The sequence below is a fragment of the Trachypithecus francoisi genome, unplaced genomic scaffold (genome assembly GCF_009764315.1).
Source record: "Trachypithecus francoisi isolate TF-2019V2 unplaced genomic scaffold, Tfra_2.0 Lachesis_group14, whole genome shotgun sequence".
NCBI lineage: Eukaryota > Metazoa > Chordata > Mammalia > Primates > Cercopithecidae > Trachypithecus > Trachypithecus francoisi.
This window is the reverse complement of record NW_022681459.1, coordinates 38,609,096-38,618,672: the sequence shown is the minus strand read 5'-3', so window position 1 is coordinate 38,618,672 and position 9,577 is coordinate 38,609,096.

Sequence of the window (9,577 nt, the reverse complement as noted above, 5' to 3'; positions counted from 1 at the left end):
CTCTGGGAAAAGAATGAGTGCTTCCCCAAATCTGCAGTCCTCCCATTGGTCCGAGCGTTCTTGTTTTTCCTTTGTGCCATCTGCGTCATCCAACTGCTGATAAGGGAAGAAACTTCCCCCACCAGGAATCCCCATAGCATTGTCCCGCATGTTTCGTCATATTTTTTCATTTGCCCTTTGTGTGTATAGGGGTGGGGGCGGGGTGGGTGCGAGCGGGTTCTTTCCTTCACCTAAGTTCTTGGAGAACGACATAGCTGGATCTGAGGTTGGCTGAGCACCTGTATGCCAGACACTTTGCGTAAGTGTGTTATTCATTTAAGCTCTCAGCAGCCCTGTGAGTCTGGTATTTTGGGCTATACCCATTTTACAGATGAAGCCACAGAAGCGAAGTGACCGCCCTACTCACATAGCTGGTGAGTGAGTACCCGCCAAGACCTCTTTCCTGCTCCCCAACCATGGAATGTCAGGGATCCTTGGGAAGGACTTCTAAGGAGGAAGAGTAGAGCAGGCCCTGGATCCCAGTCAGGAGAACTGAGTTTCCATTCTGGCTTTTGGCTGTTCTCAGTTTTTCCAAGTCCTCCCCAAGGAGGAGGAGGGATTGGTTCTGTGGGTGGCTTTCTGAGTTATTTCCCAGTTAACTTGGAGGAGGACTGTCATTCTGTGGACCTCAGGATGGGGAAAGGGACCCCACCATGTGGTCTGGGACCAGGGAGGGACAGGGGCTGACAAGGAAGCTGTTTCCTTAGCTTCCTCTCCTTACTGGTTTCAGTCCTGGTCCTGGCCTGTGTGGGAGAGGCTCCCCTCACTGATCTAATGTCGCACACAGCTAGCCCGAACACTGGGCATCCTGGCCCTGTACTGGGAGAGGTTTCCCTGTTACCACCCAATGCCCTGGTTTCTGCATAAAGCTTTTCTCCTTGGCAGGGAGTGGGTCAAAGATGTACTGGAATCCTGCTACTTAAAATTCACCAAGTGTGTCCTGAGCAACTTCCTCTCTGAGCTTTGGCTTTCTGCTTTGCCAAATGGGACTTACAATAGTTATGACCCCAGAGCATTGTTGTGAAGATTAATGTCTGTAAACACCTAGCATAGGCTGGGTGCGGTGGCTCACACCTGTAATCCCAGCACTTTGGGAGGCCAAGGCTCACTTGAGCCTGGGAGTTCAAGAGCAGCCTGGACAGCATAGTGAGACCCCTGTCTCTCTCTCTTCTCTCTCTCTTTTTTTTTTTTTTTGAGATAGAGTCTCACTCTCTCACCCAGACTGGAGTGCCGTGGCACCATCTTGGCTTACTGTGACCTCTGCCTTCTGGGTTCAAGCGATTCTCATGCCTCAGCCTCCTGAGTAGCTGGGATGACAGGCATGCACCACCACCCCTGGCTAATTTTTGTATTTTTAGTAGAGATAGAGTTTCACCACATTGGCCAGGCTGGTCTCGAACTCTTGAGCTCTAGTGATCCTCCCGCTTTCGCCTCCCAAAGTGCTGGGATTACAGGTGTGAGCCACCGCGCCTGCCCCTCATCTCTATTTTTTAAAAATAAAATGATAGAAAACAAGAAAAACAGTCGGGCATGGTGGCTCATGCCTGTAATCCTAGCACTTTGGGAGGCCGAGGCAGGCGGATCACAAGGTCAGGAGTTCGAGACCAGCCTGACCAACATGGTAAAACCCCTTCTCTACTAAAAATACAAAAATTAGCCGGGCATGGTGGCACACACCTGTAATCCTAGCTACTCGGGAGGCTGAGGCAGGAGAATCACTTGGACCCGGGAGGTGGAGGTTGCAGTGAGCTGAGATCATGCCATTGCACTCCAACCTGGGTGACGGAGTAAGACTCCGTCTCAAAAAAAAAAAAAAAAAGAAGAAGAAAGAAAACAAACAAAAAAAACACCTAGCAGAGTCTCTGGCATTTATTATGTTTGAATGCATGAATGGGTGAATGAGATGGGATGTGAAGTGGCCTTCAAAGATTGGCAGGACTGCTGGCACTTAGTGAGGCCTTGACTATTGTCAGCTAAAGCAAAACTAGAGCAGGCGATACTTCTTTATCCACGCAAGGGTGGCGGGCAGGAGAGTGACACGGTCAGATTTGCAACATGGATCACCCTTAGGTTGCAGGGAAGGTGGTTTGAAGCACAGAGAGACCAGTTAAGAGACCACCTGCATCTGGTTCAAGAGTAGAGGGAGCCCAGGCCGGGCGTGGTGACTCACACCTGGAATCCCAGCACTTTGGGAAGCCAAGGAGGGTGGATCACCTGAGGTCAGGAGTTTGAGAGCAGCCTGGCCAATATGATGAAACCCTGTCTTTACTAAAAATATAAAAAATTAGCCGGGCGTGGTGGCGCACGCCTGTAATCCCAGCCAACAAAGTGTCAGAAAAAAGAGTCCAGGGAGGGTCTCGGGAGGTGGGGAGAGGGGAGGGTGGACTGAGTGGGGAAAGAGAAAAAAGCAAAGCTGGATGGGGAGGAATAAGGGCTTTGCCGAGGCCAGGTGTGGGCCGGTTGGGATGAAACAAATTGACCTGAGGAGAAGTTGGGAAGGGTCAGGTGCAGCGGCTCACACCTGTAATCCCAGCATTTTGGGAGGCCAAGGTGGGAGGATCTCTTGAGCCTAGGAGTTTAAGACCACCCTGGACAACAGCAAGACCGCCGTCTCTACAGAAAATTTAAAAAACATTAGCCAGGCTTGGTGGCATGTGCCTGTAGTCCTAGCTACTGGGGAGACTGGGGTGAGAGGATACCTTGAGCCCAGGAGGTCGAGGCTGCAGTGAGCCACGATCACACCACTGCACTTCAACCCGCGTGACAGAGTGAAACCCTGTCTCAAAAAAACCAAAAAAGTCAGGAAGGTGAGTTACAACCCCCACGTTTCCTGGGCCAGCCCCTGCCCACCTAGGGCTGCCTCTCTCTACTGAGGCATGTGGATGCTGCGGCAGAACTTGGATAGCACCGAGTCTTTCAGCAAAGGAGGAGCGTCGTCAGTGTGGCATTTGGGGAATCTTAACCTGGCGTTGGTGCCAGGATAGATAGTTGGGGTGGGGGAAAGTCCGGGGGCAGGGAGGGAGAAAGGGGGAGGGAAGGGTAAGAGCCAACATTTATGTTTTCGGGAACCTACCCAGAGACCACCCCCACTTCCAGTAGCACCATTTTCTGGTCTGTTTCCCTCACTCTACAGTGTGAGCTCCCTGAGGACAGGCCCTGTCCCCACTCTGCCGTATTGCAGGTGTCAAAGATGTCAAACACTGGGCCTGACCTGGGAGGGGGATAAATGGAACAAGAACCCAAATACACTGGGAATATCTTTAGGGCAGAGATGGAGTCTTTTTCCTTCATACTGTATTCCCATGTTATTTTTTTTTCTATTTATTTATTTATTTAAAGACCGAGTCTCACTCTGTCGCCCAGGCTGGAGTGCAGTGGTGCGATCTCAGCTCACTGCAACCTCTGCCTCCTGGGTTCAGGCGATTCTCCTGCCTCAGCCTCACGAGTAGCTGGGATTACAGGCGTGCACCACCACGCCCGGTGAATTTTTTTTTTTGTATTTTTAGTAGAGATGGGGTTTCACCATGTTGGCCAGTCTGGTCTCGAACTCCTGACCTCAGGTGATCCATTTGCCTTGGCCTCCCAAAGTGTTGGGATTACATGCGTGAGCCACTGCGCCTGGCCTGCTTTTTTCTTGACACAGAGTCTTGTTCCGTCGCCTATGGTTCAAGCAATTCTCCTGCCTCAGCCTTCTGAGCAGCTGAAACTACAGGCACCCGCCACCATGCCTGGCTAATTCATATATTTATATTTTTTAGTAGAGACTGGGTTTCACCATATTGGTCAGGCTGGTCTGTAACTCCTCACCTCAAGTGATCCATCCACCTCGGCCTTCCAAAGTACTGGGATTACAGACGTGAGAACCTGGCCCCATGTTATTTTATTTCACTGCTTCATGCTTCCCATGTGCCAGACACTGTCCTAAGTGCAACACCACACATACTGTGTGTATCCAATGAAGACAACTTTACCATCTGCTAGGTACCACGGACCGTGTTCCAGGCATCCTGTAACAGCAGGAGCAGCAGCTGTCATTTAATTGAGGGTTTAGTTCTGGACCAAGTAATGCCCATGTGTTTTTCCTGTAATCCTCACAGCAAGCTCATGAGATCCATCTTGTTCTCACCCCCATCTTACAGAGGGTGAGGCCATGGCTCAGAGACCAGGGGTCCTTACTGGGTCGTGCTGGACATGGCTACTAAGAACTGCGCTGGCCTCAAAGCCTGGTCTCGCTGGCTCTGAAGCTACAGCTGATAACCATTCTGCTCTCCGGCCTCCCATGGAACGCCACAGCACCCTTGCGGCAGGTGCTCTTGACGCCATGTTACAGATGAGGAAACTGCAGTCGCAGGGCTGGTCCAACACAGGCCTGTCTGAGCCGGGGGCAGGGCTGGTCTCCGCCGTCCCGTAGGTACAGCCCTGGAGATGCCAGGCAGGGACTTGGCCAGCATCTTTGGTCCCAAAGTGGAGGGAAAGGCTTTGTCTGGGCCAGTCTCACTCCTCCTCCTTTCCACAGGGACCCCAACCTATCCCTGGACGCAGCGCTCTGCTCAACAAGCTTCTAAAATCCTCCCATCTGAAGCCACAACCTCACCGGTGAGGGCCACAGCCAAGAGCCAGGTGGCAAGACCTGGAACGCTCACATAGAGCCGACAGATGCCACCACGTCCCTGCCCGTGCCTGGGCTTTGTCCGGATGAAGCCATGTTTGGGTTGGGAAAGGGTGCACCCACCTCTGGCCCCTCCCCACAACCAACCCGGCATTCAGGCCATGGCTGGGCTTGCTGAGCACCCACTATATATGTCAGACATTGAAACACAGAGATGAAAATGCCAGAGGTGGCCTCTGCCCTAGGGAAGGCTTTAGTTTGGGGTAGGTGGGCTTGGGAGGCTTGGACAAAACATGGAATCCCAGATAATCCTATAAGCAGTCATGGACTATCACCCTGCATAGATTTTTGCACGTCTTCCCCCTTCGGAGGATAATGATAAAAATGCAAACATTCCTTAGCTGCTTTTCAGGGAGATGGTTAAACTGGAGGAGGGCCAGATTTCAAATGCCTGCTGGTTACACTGCCCCCTGATGTCTTCTTCTGGGAAGAGCAGCCTCAAGTACTTTTTTTTTTTTCCTCCTTTCCTTCTTCCACGGACCCCGACCCCTGCGCTCTGCCCCAACCACAAGACCACTAGGCATCAGGTGCTTTGGTGCTTTTTATTTTTATTTTTATTGTCATTTTTTAAAGATGGGGTCTCGCTATGTTGGCCAGATTGGCCTTGAACTCCTGACCTCAAGCGATCATCCCACCTCAGCCTCCCAAAGTGCAGGGATTACAGGCATGAGCCACCGTGCATGTCCCATTCAGTGCTTTTAAATATGGCTCTGGACTGCACTTGAAAGTGAAATAGAACAGAGATATGGTTAAGGGGTACAGGCCCCCAGACAAGGATGCTAGCCGACGCTTCGTGGTTTATCAGCTGGGTAACTTTTGGAAAGTCACTTAACCTCTCTGAACCTCAGTTTCCCCATCTCTAAATTGAAAACCATAATAGTGCTTACCTCAGCTGTTGTGAGGATTTAAAGAGGTAGCAGGTGGAGGCCACTCGCAGGCCACCTGTGTGAAGACCAGGGAACACTGGCTTTGGTGAAGCCAGTCCTGCCACCCTGCCTATCATTGTCTGGAAGCAAGATCAGTGCCTGATGCAAAGGCTGCCCTTTAACATCCATTTCTCTTTGGTCAGGGAAGAACCAAGCCCACCAACTCCCCATTCCTGGGGTTGGAGGGAAAGGCAGGGAGAAAGGCCACCCTAGATGATCCCAGCTCCAGAGCAGGCTGGCTGTCATTTCCTCATGCCACCCCACCCCGCCTGTGACCTAGAATGGCCCAGGAGTTTGTTTTTTTTTTTTCTGCTCCAGATAGAGCTGAAAGAACACAAGATACATCCTGAAGTTCTCACCTGAGCACATCACTGAGTCCTGTTTTGAACCTTCTCAGCTTAGCAGCAGTCTCTGCCTCACTTCTGAGCGGCTTGTTTCACAGCTGCTGTCAGTTCCGTGACTAAGACGTCACTCATCCCTGCTGGGTTTTTTGGTTTCAGTTCTCTTCTTCCCCAGATTCAGCACGTCAGAACGTTCTGATCAGCCACTTTCTGTTCTTTATGTCAAATCCAATCCTATCACTGCCTGGGGCCCTTTCTGCTACTTATCCTTGGTGCAGGGCTGTTTGGTTTTAAGCCTGCACCTTTTCAGGTCACTTGAGGAGAGAAACAGGCATATCCAACCAGAGAAAGTGTTTCCTGACCAGCCAGATCTATGGGTGCATGAGATCAGGCTTCCAGAGGCCCACGGCCCAGGGTTTGAATCTCTGCTCCAGGTTGGGATCCTGACTCATGACACCTTGTTAGTTAGTGATGCAACCTCTTCAAACCGTTTGCAGTGTTGACATCGTCATGTAATTCCTGCTTATTAGTGCTATTGCATACAGTGAATATTAACCATTATCACCGAGCATTTACTGTGTGCTGAGTCCTGGGCTGGAAGCATCATTCTCAGAGAAGCTAGATATGGGTCCATAGGCTTGAATATTTGACAGCCCTTTCACGATATGATGGTGGTCCTAGAGTCTGCAGACATTACAGGCCCTCCCAGTGAGCTCTTCCAGGGGAGGGTCTGTGTCTCCTTCGTTTCTGAAAGTCTAAAGTTCAGCACTTGTGACAGGCTTGGGAATGTCTGGTGCTAGCCTCTCCTCCAGCTCCTTCTACCCTCCGCCGGGCCTCTGTTTCCTCCCTGGTGGGAGTGGGGATGCGGTTAGAAGGAAGGGCAGGAATGTCTGGAGGAAAGGGTACCTTCTCTAATTTGCCCAAAGGTGCAGTGCGGGCGGCAGTGATGCTGGCCCCTCAGGCCCCTGCTGGACCACCTGGGCCCCTGGCTCAGCTGCCTTCAGCCAGCAGGGTGGGGCTCAGCGGGCTCCCAGCCTGACCTGACTGGGCGGGAGAGTGGCTGGAGACTCCTCTTCACCAGCAGGGGGTGTGTCCGCCGCCCAGGTCCTTGAGGAGTGGCTTGGACAGCAGCCCCAGGGCACCTGCCTGCCTATGTGTCTGCTACGGCTGATTCCTTTTGCAGAAGCTCAGCTCTCAGGACCGAGGCCATGGCAGCTGGCCTAACTCTCACCGGCCTCCCCTCCACAGGACTCCCCTCTCCTGCCTCAACGTCTCCTTGGCTCCAATGCATGTAATTCCACAGCTTGATCACACAGAACAGGGATCTACCGTCTGTCCCCCTGGGCCCCGTGGACTCTGCCCCTGCTGCCAGAGGGATGTTTATGGGCACTTCCATGTGCCGGGCACTGCCCAAGCACTTTTGTGGATGATCTCTTTTAATCCTAACCCAACAGGGAGATGTGGCCGTGATCTCACTTTACAGAGGAGGAGCCCAAGGAGTGTTCTGTGCTGCTCTGGCCCCAGCCTTTCCTCCAGCTCCTTCTACCCTCTGGTGCCCTTCTGTTTCCTCCCTGGCGGGAGTGGGGATGTGGGTAGAAGGAAGGGCAGGAAAGGTTTTCCTTGCCTGGCATCCTTTGTTCTCTGGTGTGGTTTTGCTGTGGCTGGAGCAGATGTTTCAAGCTGGCTCCTTGTTTTCTGGCAGGTTGCTTTGGGGGTTATTTGGTACCCCCATTGCTGGGAGTAGCTCCTACTACAGGTCTCTTCCTGGGCAGTGTCTTCTCTGGTTCACCCCTTGGGATACTACTCACGGATCAGCTTACTGGGTTCCACTGTCCACCCACTCTCCAACCCCCCTTCCGGCCTCTGTGCCCTCATGCACCAAGTCCTCCTCTGGACAGCTCCAAGCCATCTCCTTTCAGCCAGCTCTCAGCTGGGCCCAGAAAAGCCTGTAGGCAGGCCCCACCCTGACAAGACTCAGAGCACATGTGCCTCCTGACCCCAGCAAGGAGCAGCTGGCCAGGATGCAGGCTTTTCCAGGCAAGGGCCCGCCCAGCCTCCGAGATCCCAGAATCCAGGACACACGGGTGAAACTCTGCAGATGGCCTCCTTGAAGCCCTCTCCGCCTGTGGAGAGGGGAGGCACCCCATGCACCTCCTCCATGGGACAGCATCACCTGCCGCTAGAGAAAGCATCCTCTACCTTCCTGCTGCTCCTGGTAGCAGCTCTCCTATCTCTGCTGGGGGCAGGAGAGGTGTGGGTCGGGGGGTGGTCCTAGGGTTCTACAGCTAGCTCTTAACCACTTCAGTAGCAAGCAATGCTTTCGAGAGTCCGTCACTTCACCTTGTTTTAGAATGTGGGGTCGGCCAGACACACTGGCTTATGCCTGTAATCCCAGCACTATGGGAGGCTGAGGTGGGCGGATCACTTGAGGTCAGGAGTTCAAGACCAGCCTGGCCAACATGGTGAGACCCTGTCTGTACTAAAAATACAAAAAGTAGCTAGGCATGGTGGTGGGCACCTGTAATCCCATCAAGAGAATCACTTTAACCCCAGAGGTGGAGTTTGCAGTGACTCAGATCGCACCTCTGCACTCCAGCCTGGGCAACAGAGAGAGACTCCATCTCAAAAAAAAAAAAAAGAAAGTGGGGTCAGCGAGCGGCCCTAGCTGAAACTAAATCAGCAAAAAAATTGCATTAAAATAACGACAAAACATTTCGCTTTGAAAATAATTTTAGACTTAGAGAAAAGTTGCAAACATTATGGTAAAAAATTCCATAGAGCCTTTACCCAGATTCACCAAGTGTTCACACAATCCTTCCTTCGTTGTTCTCTCCCCACCTTCTTTGTTGTTTTTGTGAACTGTTTTTAAAAGTAAACTGCAGGTTGGGCATGGTGGCTCACACCTGTAATCCCAGCACTTTGGGAGGTTGAGGTCGGCGGATCACTTGAGATCAGGACTTTGAGACCAGTCTGGCCCATATGGCAAAACCCTATCTCTACTAAACATACAAAAATTAGCCGAGCGTGATGGCACATGCCTTAATCCCAGCTACTCAGGAGGCTGAGACAGTAGAATCGCTTGAACCCAGGAGGTGGAGGTTGCAGTGAGCCAAGATCGCGCCACTGCATTCCAGCCTGGGCGACAGAGAGAGACTCCGTCTCAAAAAAATAAAAATTATAAATAAATAAATATGAAAGGAAACTGCAAAATTAATGACTTTTCACTCCTAAACTCTTCAACATGATTTCTGAAAAACAAGGACATTCTCTCCATAACCACAGGACAATGGTCAAAGTCAGGAAATTAACATTGATACATACCATAGCTTATTTACAGATTTCTTCCAATCTCCATTTGTCCCACTAATGTCCTTTATAGCAAAAGAAAGCGAAAAAAAATGCTAAAAGCCTCTGGGAGCCCATCTAGGACAATTGTGTTCCCTTGTCATTTCTCTTTCGTTCTCCTTTGATCTGGGACAGTTTCTCTCTCTTTCATTTTTGAAGAGTATAGGTGATTTTTTTTTTTTGGTAGAATTACCCTCTGTGTGGGTTTGTCTGATATTTCCTCATGATTCGATTCAGCGTACGCATTTTTGGCAGGA